General features: G+C 43.1%; 1 long non-coding RNA gene across 1 annotated transcript in view; it reads right to left on the bottom strand.

Annotated features, from left to right (window-relative positions):
• Positions 1-478: 478 nt before the first annotated feature.
• Positions 479-20,609, bottom strand: part of LOC142829479 (uncharacterized) — a 56,223-nt gene continuing 36,092 nt past the window's right edge. Inside the window, exons 2-3 of the long non-coding RNA XR_012903904.1 lie at positions 2,458-2,569; positions 479-1,915 (exon numbers count right to left, since the gene is read on the bottom strand). This is a non-coding gene — a long non-coding RNA (uncharacterized LOC142829479). The remainder of the gene's footprint in view (positions 1,916-2,457; positions 2,570-20,609) is intronic.

Genomic DNA, 20,609 nt, shown 5'->3' with positions numbered 1-20,609 from the left:
GTTTCTAGATTTCCATTCCATTCTCAGATGCACAAAAGTGAACCATGATCACAAGCCTCATAATTTCTGAGAATCTGGGGCAAAAGAATAGCAGGTGGACTAAGAAATTAGAAATGGAGCTTTAGGGCTTTGATTCCATCTCAGAAAAAAAATTTAGGCTGGTTAATGTCAAAGTCTAAAAAACAGAACTATCTTCAGACAAGAACACTTCATATTTTATTCTTAATTCCCTATACTGTATAATATTTCTTAATGTTTCTGGCTATAGAGTATCACCAACATAGTATGTTGTGGAGTACCATTACTGTAACAAGCATAAATGAGCTAAATTTTTGTTTTTGTTGTCAGCTACTGTTTAAAGTGAATACATTGATGTAAATTCTGTGAGAATTAAATACTGAGCACATTAAAGTCTAAAGGAATTTTGACCCTGACTTTAATGAAATCTGAATTTGGCCCTTACGTACCAATTCAGAAAAGCTCTTAAACACATATTTGGGACCATTCTTCTTCAACAATACATGTAAGCAAGTGCCTAAGCTCTAATAAAGGTATGAATGCTTTCCTGAATGCTTAATTTAAACTATAATGATTAGATCTACAATTTGAAACTAAAATCTTTCCAGATTGTAGAGTTTACAAGAACAACCCAGTAATTCACTATTTGCTGCAGCACATAAGCAATAACTGAAACATACAACCGGCATTCCCTTAAGTACTTTTTATCTGAGTAGACATGACAGAATGTTGGAAATGATCAAATTTCTTGTATATTTTGCATTTTTACTATAAATTTTTACTTTAATTGCCAGTAAGACTTACATGTAAAATATAATTTTAATATTAGAAACAATTGTAGGAAACAGAAATATTCTTAAATTAACTGGTTGAATCTGCAATGTCAAACTACTTTTTTGAAGTTAGCTGCTATTTTAATGAATTTTTGATGAAATCCATAATTTTTACCAACCTAGTCAATATTTAAAAAAAAAAAAAAAAAAAAAAAAAAGGTTCAACAAATAGAGTTGTGGAAAAATTCCAGCATACAGGTCATTCAGAAATAGTCACTTCAGCATTTGATATTTAGAATTCAGTATCTGAGCTGCATGACTGATTTTTTAAGTTACATGAAATTTTTCCTGTTCCCTGATTCACTGGTCCCATCATTATACACTACAACTGTTTTTGCAATAAACAAGTAGTTTTCTCTTTAATTTACTTCTGTTCTTTGATTAAAAATACTAAGCTACAAGACTGAAATTCATTTCCCAAACCATTTATGTGAGAAATTTTGCTCATCCTATTATCTAGGAAAAGTGAACAAGAAAGACGTGAAAATAGCTGATTCAAAATGCAATTCAAAATTTACAAACATTCTTGCAAACATATTTTTTCACTATTCACCCACCTTTAACTTTTGATTTTAGTAAAGCATAATAATGCCTTAGGTTAGTAAAGAGAGTTCCAGTCAGTAACAATAAGACATTCCTACTAGACTGAAATAATTCCTTTCCTTTTCCTCTCTCGGCTGCGAGTCCTTGATAATCAAATGTGTTCATTTTAGACTGGTCAGGAATGTTTTTCAAGTGGGTAAAAGTAATGCTGAGTGAGAAGAGAGGAATAATTTGAATTTCTTATAAAATATCCTATTAACAGTAGTTGATTCTCATTATCCCAGTTTTAAATTATTTCAATGAAAGTACATGATTTACAAAACACTATAGACCACATAATTGAGAAAGAAGAATTGATCCTTAAGACAGAGCAAGACAATTTTAGGTCAAATCTAATTCAGATGAATGTTGTGCATCTATCAGTCTTCGTAGACTTGTTCCATTTCATAAGGCATGTTCCTCTTTAAGTTGTCTTCAGCATAATCAAATGGGAGGCTCAGCCACTTGCCAAATCAGACCCTCTATTCAGTAACAAAATAAAGAATGCAAGGAAGCTATTAGTAACTAGAGGTGGGTGAACATTCCATGTTAAAAACAGCAGAAAGCTCTCGTCATTCTTCCCTGACACTATAGAGCTCACTGAAAATGAACCAGATTCAAAAGTTATAGTTTGTCAGTGAAATAAAGAGAAAGCTGTTAGAGAAAAGAAACTGCCCACCCCCCAGTAAAAAAGTTTGGCCAGGCCGCTCTTGTTCTGCAGTACTCCTTGAGAGAAACCGGCCGCACCCTTCCTGCATACCATTGCCTTTAGAAAAAGGAAAGGGGTGTAAAGGGGAAAATAGCCTCAGACTCTCCCACCCGTCACCTTGGTGTGAGAACTGCGGGGCTTACCTGGTCGCATGAAACCTGCACAGTTTTGGCCCAACCCCTGGGACACAGACCCCCCACTTGGTGACCATTGGGCCATATATGGTAATATGCAAGCACGGGAAAGCAATGTGCAGATTTGGGGATAAATACCCATGGCACAGTTTGCTCTAGGAGGTCTTCGTAACACACGTACCACCGTGCGTGTGCCTTCTCGTATACTTCAAAGCGCTGCCGGCCTGATCAACCGACCAGCCACTTCCCCCGACTCTCGGGCGTAACCAAGGCCTTCGCAACCGAACCGATATCTGTGAAATATTCCGTGTGCTGTGTAAGTTGGTATGTATGATTTGATTTTTTCCTGTTGTATAAGCTTAGTGTTGTAGTTGTTTTTGGGTAGTACATAAGAGTTTGTAGTTATCACTGTTATTTTATTACTGTAGCTGGATATTTTAAGATTAGAGACTATTCCCCTTGCCATTCCCATCCCTATATCTCTGACACGTTTTACTAGAAACCATAGAATAAATATAATAAATACTGTAAATTCATTATTAACACGGTCTATTAAAAATCTTAGAATAAATACTATAAATTCACCACTGTCATAAATAAATATTTTTTATTTGATAAAACTGTCCACCTGGCTCTGTCCTTCCCCCCTTGGGTATTCATTATCGGACCTGTGATTCTCACGACAAAAGCAACAAAATCACAAAAACTGTATGTTCTTGTGGTAACTTCCAATTGCAGTCTGCCAGCGGGAAGAACATCAAAAGTAACCAAAGAATGAAAGAGAGAGTGGAGGAGAGATGGTAAGGAATGTTGAGAAGGTAAGAACATTGGACGAGGCAGAGAAGAGAAATGATCCTAGAGACAACAGATAAGCGAAACAGAAAAGCACTAGAGAATTCCCCAACCACACACAGTGGCATGCAAGGCTTTATTTTTCTTCTTTAGGATATGAATATATCAAATGACTGAGAGTTACTTGTATCCTAAAGGGGGAGGTCTCTCCCCTCCCCACCCTGTCCCTGGCTATAAAAACAAATGCTATTAGTGTAATTGGATGGAATAGGAAACTAAGAAAAAAGCAGTCTAAAGAAATGAAGGCCTAGAAATGGAGGAAACTGCAAAAGCAAAACAGAACAGAAAAATGGGAAGCAGAGACATAAGGTTTGTCCCTGCTTCATTCCCTTCATGCATAACTGTGTGCACGCTCTAAAATCTGATTTCCATGATTAATTCTGCATGCTGGGGATTCTACTGTGGCTATTGATTTTTACATGGAAGGTACTCACATATTATGGTGTCGGGTGGCAGCATAAACCATAAATTGGATTAGCCAGCGTGAACCATCACAGAAAAGCAAGCCTTAAATGGATGTGAGTGTAGCCAAAGTGAATTCATTTAAAAATGTAAATGAATACTTAGTATTCATCCAATTCCTACAATAAAATAATTAGCCTGTATACATCCAAATCCATGCAGCATCTATTAAATGGATTAAAACCTATAACATGATACATGAATAACATGTAGTAAAATAGCTATGAAACGATCTAGAAAGCAAACTATTCCAGATTGATCCCAGATTTATCTCCACTGATTTCAGTGGAATTACACCTGGCCCAAGGGGTCTTTTACAAGCACCTTAAATGATTCACTGTACCAAGGCTATTCTTTTCTCATTATACTTAATTTCTTTCCTGCTGCTGGGTACTGAAGTGAACAACATTGTAGGGTGAACAAAGAAATTACTATTTCTGGGCATCATATGGAGTTCCTCAATCCCAATGCCCACTCTTCAGCTATCAGTCGGCATGCTTCAGTCTTCCAGTTTTCTCCTGGTAACCTTGGCATTTCTTTCCTCATTAAGTGTTTTGCAGTCTCTTCTGTACCTGATTGTCACAATCTTCCTGTGGTCAGATTCCAACACAATCACAGTTTTTGACTATGGTGCTGCTACCCTTATACGAATAGCTTTGGTTCTGAGGGCACCCTGCTGGGACATGGTGTCACACCCCAATGGCCCTCTCCCTCAAGGAGTTCACCTGGGGAGGCAGGTCAGTATTGAATTTTGCTAATGCTATTGCAAATATTGCAGGGCATTTTGGGGAAGGGTCAAAGGTGTGAGTGTGGAGTGAATGAAGGATTCCTTTGCAGGTCATGACAGGCTAAGGGGGGGGAGGGACGAAGAGAATGGGTAACCCCATACTTCTGCTAGGTTCGAAGATAAGACGTTGGCTCTAGCCAGCTCAAGGCCACAGTGCACGTCTGACTCTCGGCTGCTGGCCAAGAAAATGGAGGGGCCTGGAATCCACTGGCCAGCCATAAGAAAGACATTCAATTGAATAAATCTGCAGAGCCAGTCCATAACAAGCAAAACAAGTGAAGGCCAGCACAGAGTGAAACTAAGGGAACAACAGAGTCTAGCAGGTGTGTTTTGGGAAAGTCAAGGAGACCACAGAAAGCTGGTTTGGACTGTCATGAAGAGCACCAGGACTAGAGGTCGAGGAATGGAACACCCCCAAAGGAGCCCAGGACTTAAAACCCTCCTGAGAGCTAGAGCAATTTGGAGAGATCACAGTGGACCCTGGACGACCTGTTCAAACAGGACCAAACTCCCGTCTACCCTTCCTCCTCTTCTTTCATTACACCCAGGCCTGGCCAGCCTCGGGTAGTGAGTGTGAGTATGAAAGTGGGTTAGGGCGTGGGATGCTAATGCTTTCTTCCTTCCTCTGAGTGACATGGAAAGCACCCATCACTCTCCGCTGTTATTTTATTATCTTATCAATAAAGCTTTAAAATGTAGACACTTGGTGTGTTCCATCATCTCCTCCCCTAACGATCCTGTGGCTTCAGCCCGATCATCTGATGCCTCAGGCAGATTGGTAACAGAAATCTGTCACAATGGGAGACCCCAGGTGCAAATCATTGCTTTGGAACTGGGACTTGAACCAAGTTCTTTCCCATTCCATCGGAGTGCCCTAATGGCTGACTATAGGATAGCTAGGGTGAGGGTAGGAGGGGGAGAAAAGGAAAGAAGAGGTCTCCCTCAATCTCTCCTCCTTTAGAAGCTGTTCCACTTTGTACAACTATTCAGTGGAGCAGGAACTAAAACCCAGCAGTCATCCCTCCTAGAATGGTGGTTAGGGCATTCATCTGGTAGGGGAGAGCTCTGGGTCAATTCCCTGCTCCAGAGTATAGATTTAGAGCTGTATCTTCTACATCCCATACAAGTGCCCTAGTCATTCGGATATTTGGAATAAGGAGCAGGGAGGTATGAGCTCTGGTTTTGTGAGCTGTGCCTAAATCACCTGGTAACTGTAGTCCCACAAATCAAAACATTTCATTTTGACATTTCCAAAAAAATTGTTTGTCTTGGCCAAAACAATTCTCCACAATTACATGAATTAATGAAATGTTACAGTATATCCAGATTTGCATTTTTCAGGAAAATGTTGTGTCTATATCTATATCATGGGCTAGCTAACAGCTGTGGGCGGGAGGGTGGGGGGATTCTCTGTCCACATTGATTACTAAAACTCTAGGACAGCTTTATTAGTGCTGTTAGCAATAACAGTCTTCAAACATATTTACAGTCTTACCATGCATTTGGCCCCAGCGTAGACACAGTCTCACTGTGCTAAGCTTTGGCTCTTGAATGCTTTTTCAAATATAAAGAGGAAATCACTGATAGCAAGCCAAACAGCAAGCAAGAGAGAATCAAATATAGCTGCTTGAGTGCTGATAATCAAGTATTTCACGACAATAACACAAATATTAAGGAGACGTCTGTTAAATGTCAGTATTTCCCAAGACTTAGCAATATATTCTGGAGCTCAAAAAGGCAAATTCAGCGTTTTACCAGCCTGAAACAGCTTGCACTACATAACAACTGTAAATGGTTTATTTTTACATCCCTATCAATAGAACTGACTGAACAGCTTGCTGACAATTTTGCATCAGTGGATTTACAGCTGCAGCTATTAATACTAAATTCCAGCTATCATGTGTGATTGCAAAAAAGCCTTATCCATGTAAAAATACAAAATTTAGGCTGTTACATAGTAATTTACTCCCATGATATATACATTATCCATTCAGTAAGAAACCTTAGACGTTTTTAGGCAGGAAACATTTCTAAGCAGCTACTTATTAATTTATTATAGGGAGAGCTGAAAGCAATCTCTATACTTAGGTTGCTTAACACATTCCAGTATTAAAGGATTCTTGTGACCTTTTCTATGAGAAGCTCTCACACTTCCATTGTTTGTAGCAAGTCCTTGATATTTGTCAGGGGGAAATCCCTCAGGCTACAGAAGTGAATTTTTGTTCATTTTGTGCTGATATTTAACTATTTAAAAATCCCCATTTTGTTTCTCTCCCTTCCATTCCATAGTAAAGTTGTGGTGGCATCTCATGAAGTGAGTTGCAACTCACAAAAGCTTGGGTCATAATAAAATTGTTAGTTTTTAAGGTGCCACTGAACTCCTTGTTTTTTCTGAAACAGACTAATACGGTCAGGGTCGGCATAAGGCATGTGCATTCAGTTGCCTCGCATATGGCCCTATGCTTAATGCTTTTCTCTGCCTGCCTGGGCACCCAGTGGGGAATCCCAGCCCACAGGAGAATAGGAGGAGGCTGCCACATGTGCTGATGGTGAGAGGGCCATGGGAAATTTGAGACCCCACACTGCTGACCTGGGAACTTTTTGTGCCTCTGGGGGTATAGCTGCTGCAGCCCTGTGAAGGCAGGGCCAGAGCACTGTACCTGGTGTGCAGCTGCCAGAATGCCCCATTCAAAATAAGCCCCACAAATAATCGCACTGTCTTTGAAACCTGAATAATTCTGAGCGGAAGAGGAACTTCAAATACTTGCAGCATAATGCATGAGCTGTGGAAATGGGTCTGTCCCATGAAAAAGAAGGAAGAATACGCACTAAAATTCACTTGTCAAATGTATTGATTATTTTAGCCAGAAAAAGCAGCCAGTTGCTTAAATGGCCATTTTTGGTTGTCATTTACATGTCGATCATCTTTAATGGGCCAGCCCAAAAACCACATGCTGCAAAAGAGTTTCTACAACTGTGCAACTATTTTACTGAAGAAAGTCAATAGGGGTGCACAGCTGTTACCAAAGAAGGTGCTCTTGAGTAGGGTTTCTCTTGTGTTATCTGCATCCCCTTTCACTTTAGGTAGTAGATAAGACACTAAATAAGGAGCCAGGGGAACTGATTTTTTATTCCTGGTTCTGCCAGACTTGCTGTGTAACTCATGTAACTTAAATTACTGCTTCACAGTGCATTCTCAGTGTGGAAAGCTTTGGCTATGTCTACACTGGCGTGATCTTGTGCAAAAACTCTTTAGCACAAGAGTTCTTGCATTAAAGTAGTTGTGCAAGAGAGCGTCTACACCAGTGGTCCCCAACCTTTTCAGGTTGCCGGGCGCCAGGGGGCGTGGCCGTTAGCCCGCCGGGCGGTCCCCCCCATAGCCCCCGCATGCCCGGGGCCGGCGCCCCCCTCCCCCCCGCAAGCGCCGCGCGCCGGGGCCGGGGCCGGCGCTTCCCCTCCCCCCCGCAAGCGCCACGCGCCCGGGGCCGGCGCTCCCCCCCCCCCCACAAGCGCCGCGCGCCTGGGGCCGGGGCCAGCGCTCCCCCTCCCCCCCGCAAGCGCCACGCGCCCGGGGCTGGGGCCGGTGCCGGGGCCGGCGCTTCCCCCCCCACAAGCGCCGCGCACCTGGGGCCGGGGCCGGCACTCCCCCTCCCCCCCGCAAGCGCCGCGCGCCATGTGCCCGGGGCCAGGCCAGCCCCGAGCACCTGGCGGGCGCATGCAAGTGCCCCAGCGGGCGCCATGGCGCCCGCGGGCACCGTGTTGGGGACCACGGGTCTACACTGACATGTGCTTTTGTGCAAGAGCATCCATGCCAGTGTAGATGCTCTTTTGCGCAAGAAAGCTCCGATGGCCATTTTAACCATAGGGCTTTCTTGAGCAAGAAATTCATGTTGCCTGTCTACACTAGCCTCTTGTGCAAGAACAGTTGCGCAAAAGGGCTTATTCCTGAGCGGGAGCATCATAGTTCTTGCACAAGAAGTCCTGATTTCATACAGTAGAACGTCAGTTTACCTGCGCAAGAACATGTGGCCAGTGTAGACAGGCAGCAAGTTTTTGCGCAAGAGTGGCCGCTTTGGCGCAAGATCGCACCAGTGTAAACACAGCCTTTGGTTTTACACAAACTCTATTCTAGTAATAAGAACATCTTAAACAGGGTAAGACTTGTTGGTAATCCATAACTTGAGATGCTACAGCAAAACCTAAGCCTTTCTAAAATGTGGTTGCAAATAATTAATTGCTGCTTGTTTGCTGGTTATAAATTACCCAATAGTTAAAATTGATTACCACATATTTATTAAACACAAGCTTCTAGAAATAGCTGATTTAAGTAAATGTTCATCATTATTGCCACCATTTATCAGAGTAAATTATTTAGCGTTTTGCTTTTATTTCTCTTTTCTCAGCAACTTTAGTTCCTTGTTTTTCCTGAAGTACTAAGTTACCTGAGACCAAGAATGATAACTTTGTATTTGTTCCTCCTTTGTGTCAGTCTCATATTCTCATTAGCTTTGTATTACCTATGCCATGACAACAGGCCTCTAATTTATCTGCTTTTCTCTTTTCCTGTAATGAATTAACTATGATGATGGGAACCATAGTAACTGAAGCAAAATCTTCATTAAGGAAGAATTTTCACTATATGGTGTACGAACAGCAGTGGTTTTGTTGCAGTCCTGGATTCAATGCACCAACATAAAAATATGTCCTGTATCCTCAACATACAGTTTCACCAGCATGCCAGATCACAGCTCACACTGGAGATCCACACTGGGAATGGGAGGACTGGCATGGATGAAATGAGGTCCCACCTATACTCTCACTTACAAACTTTGAATCAAACCCAAACCAAACCCTCTAAAGGATAACTCTTCCTCCCTGTTATTTTTCTTCTTTATATTTTACTTTTCTAAGTACCTCCATCTTCTGACTGGTACCAGAAACAGAAGTATCAAAATATCCCCACAGAGACTTGATGTATTTTCATCACAGGGAAGCTAAAAATATCAGAAACCCCATGAGAAAAAAAATCAAGTCTTGTGAGGTTTCCAGCCCCATATTTGACAGAATAGGTAAAAGGATCCTTCAAAATGTTTAAAGCTAATCTGGATGGAATGTAAAACCACTGCACCCATCTGATATGTGTACGTACACACACACACACACACACACCTGCCTCAATTCCAGCTTAAGTCTGTGGTCATTCTGCCATTGACTCAAAGGGAATAGGACTGGTTTTCAACAGTCCAATACCACACTGCTAAAATCAATGAAGTTTTGCCCCATTTGGAAACAAATTCAGGCCCCAGATGTGCAATTCCCTGGAATATGAAAGGGACTTTTGAAACTTAGAAGGACACTTTTAATTACATGTTATCTAATGAAGGTAATCTAATGCATCTGTAGTGGTTCCAAGCAGACTTCGAGTTACCTTAGCAAAGTAGGTGGGAGTTTCTCAGACACAGATAAACCCGATGTTTGAATGTTGTTTACTTGCAAGATTTTTTTAACACTAAAATATTAATAACATTTATATAACTTATTACATATAATTTAATTATATAACTTATAATAAACCTCACTGAGTGTTTTCAGACTAAGTTCTTTAGCTCTTTACAAATGTAATCTCTGCACTTTGAGTTAATTTGCAGCAGATTCTATCCCATAACTTTAATGTTATGCTAAATAAATAGAGACAAGGAGTAGTAAATATCTGGTTCAAGTGCAGATAAACATGTAGTTGGGGTAGGGTACAAGAATCCCTCTTTTATATTGCATAGGGACTAGCCAAAACTGCGGAGGTGCGCACTATTCCCAAAAGTATATGAAGAATGTAGGTACATGGTCCTACTCCCCTATACCCACCCTAGTACTGACTACAGATTGAACTTCTCTAGTCCAGAACTCTCTGGTCTAGAAACATCTATGGTCCAGCATGATTTTATTTAGCTGGATGTTCACTTACCATGGTTGTGGCCAGGTTTCCCACTGTCTCAAAGGTTGTACACAGCCATCAGTCTTGGTTCTCAGTATTCTGTGCTGTTATTTGGCTCTAATTTACCCTCAAATGTCTTCAAACATCCCAGTAAGCAGTAGAAATGTTGGTGATGCTGCGAGACAATAGTGACCTAGCAATACTGACAATTTGGAAAATTCTCTGGTTCAGCACCAGACAGGTCCCAAGGATGCCAGACTAGAGAGGTTCAACCTGTAGTACAGAGACATGGTGGGAAGCCTTGTACATCCTTGAGCCTTATTTTCTCCCATTGGGGCAAGTCACTTCCACAATATACTTAGCTCCTAGGGCAAACTGTTTATTCCCAGCTTAGTTTGGACTCTTTCTAGTAGCCTTCACTTACATGACTTGTTCAACTGAAACAGACATAGGACCAGAAATTGTCCTTGTACAGAGTGAGAGGGAGGCATACAAATGAGGCCTAGTAGAGCCCAAGGTAGTAGCTTTGCCATTTAAGGTAAGGAAGAATATGCATTATCAATCATTAGTAAATGTTCTAACTGAAGCCTGTGAGCAAAGATCTCAGTAACAAGTACCTCTTGCTTAAAAGAGAGAATAAAATCACCACCACTAAAGTACTTAGCTCTAACCATAAGCCTCTGATAGGCAATAGAAAATTAATACCTTCCCACAAACTAATAATGATTGACATCTACTCTGCCCACACAAAATGGCACTCATACCTTGTTATTTTATCATAGAAATATGTATAAAGATGTGAAACAGCAGTGACCCTTTGTAAAAATGTTGGTAGAAAAATCTTTCCATTTCCTCTCTCGTAATGCGTAATCACAGAATCATAGGGGGGGAAAACAAACACAAATTGTCATTAAAACAAAGCACCAATAAATCTGTACATAAACCTCAGGACCTACCCATTCCCCTTCTTAAAAAGACTCTATGGAAGCTATCACAGAAAGAGGGATGTTATCATCAGTGTCCTGACCAGTTTTCATTTGAATATTACATTCATAATGACTATAACTCATTCTTTGCTTCTGGAGGGTTAGTCTGCTTTCATTTCCTGTCCCCAACGGTTTATGTAACTTCATAGATTTTTAAGGATGGAAGGGACCACTGTGATCATCTTGCACAACACAGGACATCCATGAATTAATTGCTCAACTAGAGCATCTCTCTTTTAGACAAACATCCAAGCTTGATATAAAAATTGCCAGTTATGGAAACTCTACCATGATGTTTGATATGCTGTTCCAATGGTTAATCACCCATTCTGTTAATACTCAAGTTTCTAATTTCTAGTATAAATGTACCTAGCTTCAAATTCCAGCAACTGGATCTTTTGTTATATTGTTATTAGTAAACTGAAGTACCTTCTATTATCAATTTCTGTTCTCTATATATTTGCTTATATAGACTATGATCAAATTATCCCCAAAGCTTCTTCATGATAGATTCAAGGAGCACAATTTAGCTTCAAGTATAAAGCTTTTTTAAAAGTCATTTAATCATTCTCATCACTCTTCTCTGAACCCTCTATAACGTATCAACATCTCTTTTGAATTATAGACAAACTGAACACAGTATGCCAGCTGAGTTAAAAACAGCATCCGATACAGAGGTAATATAATCTTCCTACTCCTACCAACAGTTGAAGGATCACATTAGCCCTCTTGGTCACAGCATTACATTCAGAGCTCATGTTCAGTTGATTATGCTACATGACTTCTAAGTCCTCTTCATAGTCATTTTTTCCTAGAATGGAATCCCTCATTCTGTAATTATGATCTGCATTTTGTGTTCCGAGATGTATGTCCTTACATTTGACCATACTGAAATATGTATTGTCTGTTTGCATCCAATTCACCACAGAATTCAGATGTCTAGTATCAACAGCTTGGCTTCTTCATTTGTTATCACTTTCAAAATTTGTGTGTCAATTACAAATTATGCGAGTAATGATTACATGTTTTCTTCCAGGTCATTGATTAAAAAAAACAACCATTAAACATAGGGCCAAGAATTGTGGGATGTTACTAGAAACACATCTGCTCAGTAATGTTTCTCTCTTTACATTAACAATTTGAGCCCTTATTTATCAAGATTTAAATTTATTTTATATGTTCAATGCTGGTTTTATATTATTTTAATTTCTTAAAGTATTGGGTGGTGACACGTCAAATTCCTTGCAGAAGCCTCAGTCAACAATACTACTTTTCTCAACCAAATTTGTAATCTCATACAAAAAAAGACATCAAATTAGTTTGACAGTATCTATTTTATTATGAACCCCCATGCTATATTAATTATACCATCCTCCGTTAATTTGTTATTAACAGAATCCTATATCAGCTGTTCTGTTATTTTTCCCAGGATTGAGGGCAGGCTGACAGGCCTACATTTACTCTAGTCATCCTATTTACCCTCCTTAAATACTGGTACAACATTAACTTTCTACCAGTTCTCTGGAACCTCCGCAATGCTCCCAAAATTATTCTTAAAAAAAATTAACATTAACGTACAAAGACAAAAACAATCAGTCTTAATAAGTCCAGTCCTCAGTTAGGACTTTTAATACTCAGATAAAAGTTATTCAGATTTGCTGATGTACAGATGACTAATTTTAGTAGGTGCTGCTTAGCATCCTCCTGAGTTACTGTTGCAATGGAAAGCATTTCATTCTCATTGGATATGAGTACATCATCTGGCTTGTTTCCAAATACATAGCAAATATTTATTAAACACTTTTCCTCTTTTCTTCTCTATTGACAATTCTACAATTTCCATCTATTAATAGACCTATATCTTTATTAAGGTTCTTTTTCTTCCTTGTTCTAGTTAAAAAATGAAACAAAATAAAACATCTTCCTAATGTTCTTAACTCTTCTGGCTATAGATTTCTTCCTGTGTAATTTTGTGTCTTTTTTTTAAAACAATTTCTAGCTACTTATTTAGTATCACTGGGATCAACTTTTCCCTTTTTTTAATTTGTCATTTTTTTTATTTTGTACTACTGCTTTTATTCTAAGACAGACTATTGTTTTTAATCAGTGCTACCTTCTTTCTCAATTGTGGTTTTGGGGGCATCGAATTAAATGTTCTTAAACAGTTCCCAGTTATCACACACATTTTTGTATATCTCCCTGATGATCTGTACCATAAATTCAGCCTTGTGAAAATGGTCATTTGAAAGCACTTGGGGTGAGACTCATATCTAAGTCTTATGCTGAGATGCCTTTAGGCTCCACTATGATCCTTGGAATCCCTACTGAATGCTGCAGGTGTCTCAACTTACTTGGCACTCAAGTTTCTTCTGAATCTATGTGTGTGCCTCTGAGCATGCGCACTGCAGCTTCATGTTAGGTGTTCAGATGCCTACCTCCCACCTAAGCTTCAGAGCCATTCTTAAACTAGGGATGATAGACATTTGGTTGTTTGTCACATATGAGGACTAATATGGTAGACAGCCTCTAAGGACACCTACCACATTTGGGCCCTCTTGTGAGATCACACAAAACAGCTGTTGGGAGGGGGAGGCAGGATAATTCCTATCAATGTTCATGCCCTAGGAGAGGAGTGGCCACTCTGCATGGAGGGCAGTGAGGGCAAAAGTTGTAGATGTGGACCGGATGAACTGGATGCCATTTTACTGCAGTGATGTCTGGTCTGGGAGGGCACATCTACACAGAAGGGCTAAAGCTAAAATAAGCTACACAACTTGAGCCATGTCAATTGTGTAGGTTAAGTGGAAATAGCTTATTTCGGCTTTTGGCACTGTTTACACAGCAGGAAGTCTGAGACAGAGCCCTCTTCCTCTGATTTCCCTTACTCCACATAAAATGAGGGTTACAGGAGTTGGAGTAAAAGTCCTTCAGCTTGACATTATTTAAACATTGTGTCAAAATAACTGATTGTAGTGTAGATGTGAACTATGTTATTTCGGAATAACATGTTATTCCGAAATAAAACTGCTATGTAGACATACCCAGAGAGTTGGAAACCCAGGAGCAGGTGGACTAACTTCTAGTCTTCACTTCATGAGTTGGGGAGGGAGAGAAGAATGCCGAGGCAGCAAAGGAAATTGGCTGTGTGGGTGCCTAAGAAACCAGCACAGTGCTTATCTGCCACCCTTACCTCAAACAAACATACTTCATGCAGTAGCCAGAGAGACTTGTTACACATAGGTATTTCCCCCCACCCCTGACCTATCCCTTCCCAGAGACCCCAGCAGGCATACATAACAGGTATTCAAGCTACAACTCACCCATCCATCCCAGCCAGGGGGATGCAGTGCTGCAAGAAATAGTGGTGTCCTATATGGCTGTGTGTTCTAAGGTCAGCCTTGAGGGAAGGGAAGACGTTCTCCTTTATAACCTTCAACTTAGTGAGTTGGCCGATTCCTGTTCAAATCCCATCTCATCAGGTACAGAGGGGCTTTGAGCCAGTAATCTCCCCACTCTCAGTGAGTGTCCTACCCACTAGGCTAAAGGATCTAAGATCTAGTCTATACTACATGGGAAGGTCACAGAAAGATACACAACTCCAGCTATGTAAATTATACAGCTGGAACTGATACATCTTACATCACCTTTCCATGCTGTCCACACAGCAGGAGGTTGACGGGAGCAAATGTTTCTATTGTGAGAAGCAGGAGTACCAGCACTGACAGGGGCACTGTGGCGGGCTACTCCCACCTTGCCTCCCGCAGCACCTCTTAAGGCTAGTCCGACTGGCCTGAGTCCAAAACACAGTTTAAGTCTGGCCCTTTTAAGGCAAGGCCAAGGCCCTCTGGCTCGAGTACAAAACACAGTTCAGGGTTGTAGCAGAGACGCACCCCAGGTAGGAGGACCCGAGCCCACCCTACTCCACCGGGTCCAGGCCCAGGGCCCTGTGAGTGACCGGATGGTGTGTCACTCCCTTGGCAGGGCAATTTGGCCAAAACGCACCGAGGTTCTCGGAGCAGGAGAGGCAGTTCCCACTTCTGCCCTGGGCCACTTCTTACCTGGTTCACTGGGGTTCCTTCCTACGTACTCGTCGAGCTTGCTGTGCCCTCTGAGCCAGCATCTCCTTGGTGGGCAGCCTCTGGGATGCACCAACTCAGCTCTGTGTCCCCACTGGCCTCTTCTGGAGACTCTGGTGACATCTGTGTGGGAGCTCCCTTCTCTGGTCCTTCTTCTCCAGCTGCCACCCCTGACTGAGTCCTTCCCCAGGCTTTTATAGTGGAGCTACAGCCTGGACATGCTTGGTAGGGCTGTGCGGGAAAGGCCTCTGCAGCCAGGTAACCCTGGCTGGGCCCTGCAGTCTCAGTGCAGGGCTGCCTCGCCCCATCACAGGCACCTTTTGAGTTTGACGTAGTAGTTCTATACTGCACCGGATAAATCAAATACCAATAGAGCAACTGCAGCAGTGTCACACTTCAATGTAGTTTAGATGTGCCCTAAGGGAGCATATTCTAAGGTTCATGTCTCTCCTCGTTCATTGCATAAGGAACCTAAGTGTCTGTCTCAGGCATTGTGAATCACAGTGTAGTGCCTGTAATTTTCTAGGCATCTAGGGTTTGTGGTTCTAAGTCCAAGAGTATATATTACTATGTGAGACTTCTGTCTGCAAATAACAAATGTAATCAAGTCATGCTAACTCATGCCAAAGCAACCACTGATTTAGTTCTGTCAGGTTTAGATTGTTGGAGATAGCCCAACCTGCAAAACTATCAGGTTCTAATAAGCATCCATTCTCAGGTTTATCTTGTACTGCTCTCCCAGGGTATGTCTACACTACAAAGTTAGTTCGAACTAACGGACGTTAGTTCGAACTAACTTTAATAGATGCTACACTAGCGCTCCGCTAGTTCGAATTTGAATCGAACTAGCGGAGCGCTTAGTTCGAACTAGGAAAACCTCATTTTACGAGGACTAACGCCTAGTTCGAACTAGCTAGTTCGAACTAAGGGCTGTGTAGCCCTTTAGTTCGAACTAGTGAGAGGCTAGCCCTCCCCAGGTTTCCCTGGTGGCCACTCTGGCCAACACCAGGGAAACTCTATGCCCCCCTCCCGGCCCCGGACCCCTTAAAGGGGCACGGGCTGGCTACGGTGCCCGTGCCAGGTGCAAGCCTGCCAGCACCCAGCTAGCAGACCCTGCACCTGGCACGGCACAGAGCCACCCACCCGATGCCCCCCAGCCCACCCCCTCTTGCCGGGACCAGGCTGGCGGCTCCCGGGAGTTTGCCCTGGACCGCAAGAGGCGGGCACCTTCCTGGGCTAGTGCGGACATCGTGGACCTCGTCCACGATCTCCGCACTAGGCACAGGAAAGTGGCCGTCTAGGGCAGGAGAGCTGCCAGCCTGGCCACCCAGGACCAGGTGTGCATGAAAATCAGGGGGGTCCACTGAGACCCCCGACACTGAGCCCTGAGCTTACAATGGCCGTCCTGGGTCAGACCAAAGGTCCATCTAGCCCAGTAGCCTGTCTGCCAACAGCGGCCAACCCTAGGGACCCTGGAGGGGATGGACCGAAGACAATGACCAAGCCATTTGTCTCGTGCCATCCCTCTCCAGCCTTCCACAAACTTTGGGCAGGGACACCACTCCTACCCTCTGGCTAATAGCACTCCATGGACCCAACCTCCATCACTTTATCTCACTTCCCTTTAAACTCTGTTCTAGTTGTAGCCTTCACAGCCTCCTGCAGCAAGGAGTTCCACAGGTTAACTATTTGCTTTGGCAAGAAGAACAACTTTCTCTTACTAGTTTGAAGCCTGCTACCCATTCCTTTCCTTTGGTGTCCTCTAGTCCTTCTTTATGGGAACTCAGGAAGAACTTTTCTGAATGCACCCTCTCCACCCAACCCCTGCTTTTAGAGACCTCTATCCTGTCCCCCCTCCGTCTCCTCTTTTCTAAGTTGAACAGTCCCAGTCTCTGTAGCCTTTCTTCATCTGGGACCTGTTCCCAACCCCTGATCATGTTAGTTGCCCTCCCCTCTCCCAGCCTTTCTCTTCCCCTCTCCCACCTCCTTTTCCCAGTCTCCCCCAGTTTTTTTTCAATAAAGACAGAGTCAATGTTGGAAGAAACGTTATCTTTATTTTGTACATCAATAAGAAGGGGGGCTAAGGAAGGGTAAGTGGAAGGAGGTGAGGGAGGAATGGGGCACGAGCCCCCGATGGGGAGGACTGGGCTGGCTCTGCGGGCTTCTGGGGCTGGAAGCTCTCCTGCAGCCCCCCAATTACTCCCTCTCCCCAGATGGCAGCCTGCGGCAAGTGCAGCCGGGCTGATGGCCGAGTGGTGTGATGTGCCCAGTGTGGGCACTCAGGGCACTCCAAGCCAGAACTTCTTTGCAAGCGGGGCACCCCTTAGAACTGTGTGTCCGGGGTGGGGGTCGGGACCCTTTAAGTGCAGCCCTCGGCTAGCCTGAGACAGCATCTCCACACTCTAAGTCCTCCTCTGATGCCCTGCCGGCACTGCTTCCGGCCAGCCTTAAGCCCTGTTCAGAGTCCACTCAATGTGGACTTGCTAGTTCGAACTAGCAAAACGCTAATTCGAACTAGTTTTTAGTTCTAGATGCGTTAGTTCGAACTAGCTTAGTTCGAATTAACTAATTCGAACTAAGTTAGTTCGAACTAGCGCTGTAGTGTAGACGTACCCCCATTCCACTCAGGCAGCTGGATTTTCAGGGAAATCTTCTGCAGTTTCCACTCTGAGGACCTAGCATCCATTGGAAACTTTTTTCCCCCCTGTGTGGAATTCCTTTTGGTCCTCTTGTGTCTGGTGGTCACACTCTGCCTTTCCTTGTCCACCTGCAGCTGTATAGAATGCTACTTTATCCTCTAGCCTACCAACTGACAAGTCTCCTTGCTGGCCAAAGCCTTTCTTTCTTTACCCTGGGATAGTGATGCTTCCCAGTTGTCCATGGACACATTTTTTCTGGTGCACCACGCTGTCAGTTCTTCCAAATCACAAATATTTTCTTCTAGCACAATCATCAACTTGCCCTTGATACTGAGAAAGTCCCTTCAGTCTGGGGACAGAAAATAAAACATGACACATCCATTGTAGATCACAAACTCTGTTCTATCATAGCATTGGTAGTCTGTCGTGTCCGGCAATGTTGTCTTGAGCTTGCACAGGCTCATCGGTTGTGGACTCGCATGTGGCTGAGGAGTCCAAGCCTTGAACAGCATGGGCGTTCACAGTGGGGGCAAAGGAATTGTCCTGGCTCTGTCAGTGTGGCTGTTACTGTTGCTTTTCTCTTCTCACGAGCATCAATCAGGCGTATGCGTCACTGCTTTTCGAAGCTGTCATACATGTGTCGTATGAGATCATGCCAGCCTGTTAGGTCTTCTGCATGCAGCTCTAGCTGCTTTGGCTTTAATCCAGCATGAGCAATGTTGGCCTTTAGACAGTCTTTATATCTCTTGCGAGGCCTACCTTGATTCCTTTTGCCCTGGGAGAGTTCACCATAGAGGAGTTGCGTAGGAATTCTGGATTACTCCTTTTGAATTACATGTCCTGTCCAACGAAGCTGGGCTTTCAGAATCATGGCTTTGATGCTTGTGGTTCTTTCTCTGTCAAGGACTTCCAAGTTCATGACTCTGTCCTGCCATCGAATGTGCAGTAATGACCTCAGGCTGCATGTGTGGAAGTGTTCCAGTAGTTTCACATGTTTTCTGTACAAGGTCCAGGCTTCACATCCATACAGGTGGCTGGTCAAGACTACAACCCTTTATACTTTCAGTTTAGTGGACTGTTGAATATTGTGCTGATTCAATCCATGTGCTCTCAGATGTCCTAATGCCTGATTGGCTTTGCAGATCTTGGCACTGATTTCTTTGTCAAGGGGACCATCATTGGCTATCACACTGCCGAGGTACTTAAACTCATCCACTGTTTTTAACTCTGTTCCTTCAATAGACATTGAAGCGGGGAGAGCAGCAGATCCTGGAGCAGGCTGAAACAATACCTTGGTCTTTCCTAGGCAGATGGTCAAACCAAAGAGGTGAGTGGTTTCAGCAAATTTGTTGACAATAAGCTGGAGATCAGATTCCTCGTGTGCCATAAGTGCACATTCATCGGCAAAAAGGACTTCAACAATGAGCCTCTCAAGTGTCTTGGTTCTAGCATTCAAATGACAAAGGTAGAAAAGAGATCCATCAAGCCTGTACTTTATTTAGACTCTACGGTCCAGGTCCCTGGCTGCATGGCTGAGGATGCACGTAAAAAAAGAGGTTGAATAGCACTGGGGCCAGCATGCACCCTTGCTTCATGCCACTGGATATCTCAAATGGATTTGAAAACTCGCCATTCAAAAAAAATGAAGCCAGTCATGTCATCATGGAACATGTGTATGAGGTTGACAAATCTTCTTGGACAGCCAAATTTTAACAGGATAATCCACAGGGCTTCTCTGTTGACAGTGTCAAATGCCTTGGTCAGGTCTATAAAGACAGTGTATAGATCCAAGTTCTGCTCTATGCCCTTTTCTTGGACCTGTCGAACAGCAAAGATCATGTAAATGATATGGCAGCCTGGATGGAAACCACACTGTGCCTCTGGTAGGTTCTCCTCTGAGATGCTGGTGATCAGATAGTTAAGGATGACTTGAGACAAGATCTTCCCAGCAGTAGAGAGAAGGAAGATGCCTCAGTAATTTCCACAGTCAGCTTTATTGCCTTGTTCTTAAAGAGCGAGACGATTGTGGCATCCCTAAAGTCTTTGGGCATGTCTTCTTCCCAGATGCTGGTCAAAATGCTGTGAAAGTTTTCAAATAACAGTGGTCCTGATGCCTGGAAAATTCCAGCAGGAATACTGTCCATCCCAGGGGCTTTTCCAGAGCTAGTCTGGATGATTTCCTTTTTGACCTCATCCATTGTAGGGGGCAGGTCAAGACTGTCTATCGTGGGTTTCTGAGGGATCTGATCTAGGGCCGCAGAGTCGACAATGGAGGGCCTATTGAGAAGGTTGCTGAAGTGCTCTCTCCACCTATCATTGATGCTGCTCTTCTCCCTTAGAAGGGTCATGCCATCTGCAGATAGGAGTGGTACAGTCCTTGGCTTTGAAAGTTCATTTACAGCTTTGATAGCACTGAAGAACATCTTGGAGTTCTTGGTATCAGCATAATGTTGGACTTCATCAGCTTTTCTCTCCCACCGCTTATCTTGCATTTTTCACAGTGCAGTCTGCGCCTGACTCTGAAGGTGCTTGAAATGGTCATGTTTGGAGATTGAGGACTGGTTGTTTTGGCCATACCAAAAATACATTCTGTTTTTCC

The sequence above is a fragment of the Pelodiscus sinensis genome, chromosome 5, assembly GCF_049634645.1.
Source record: "Pelodiscus sinensis isolate JC-2024 chromosome 5, ASM4963464v1, whole genome shotgun sequence".
Lineage (NCBI taxonomy): Eukaryota > Metazoa > Chordata > Testudines > Trionychidae > Pelodiscus > Pelodiscus sinensis.
Note: the sequence above shows the minus strand (reverse complement) of the source record. Positions and strands in the feature narration are given on the sequence as shown.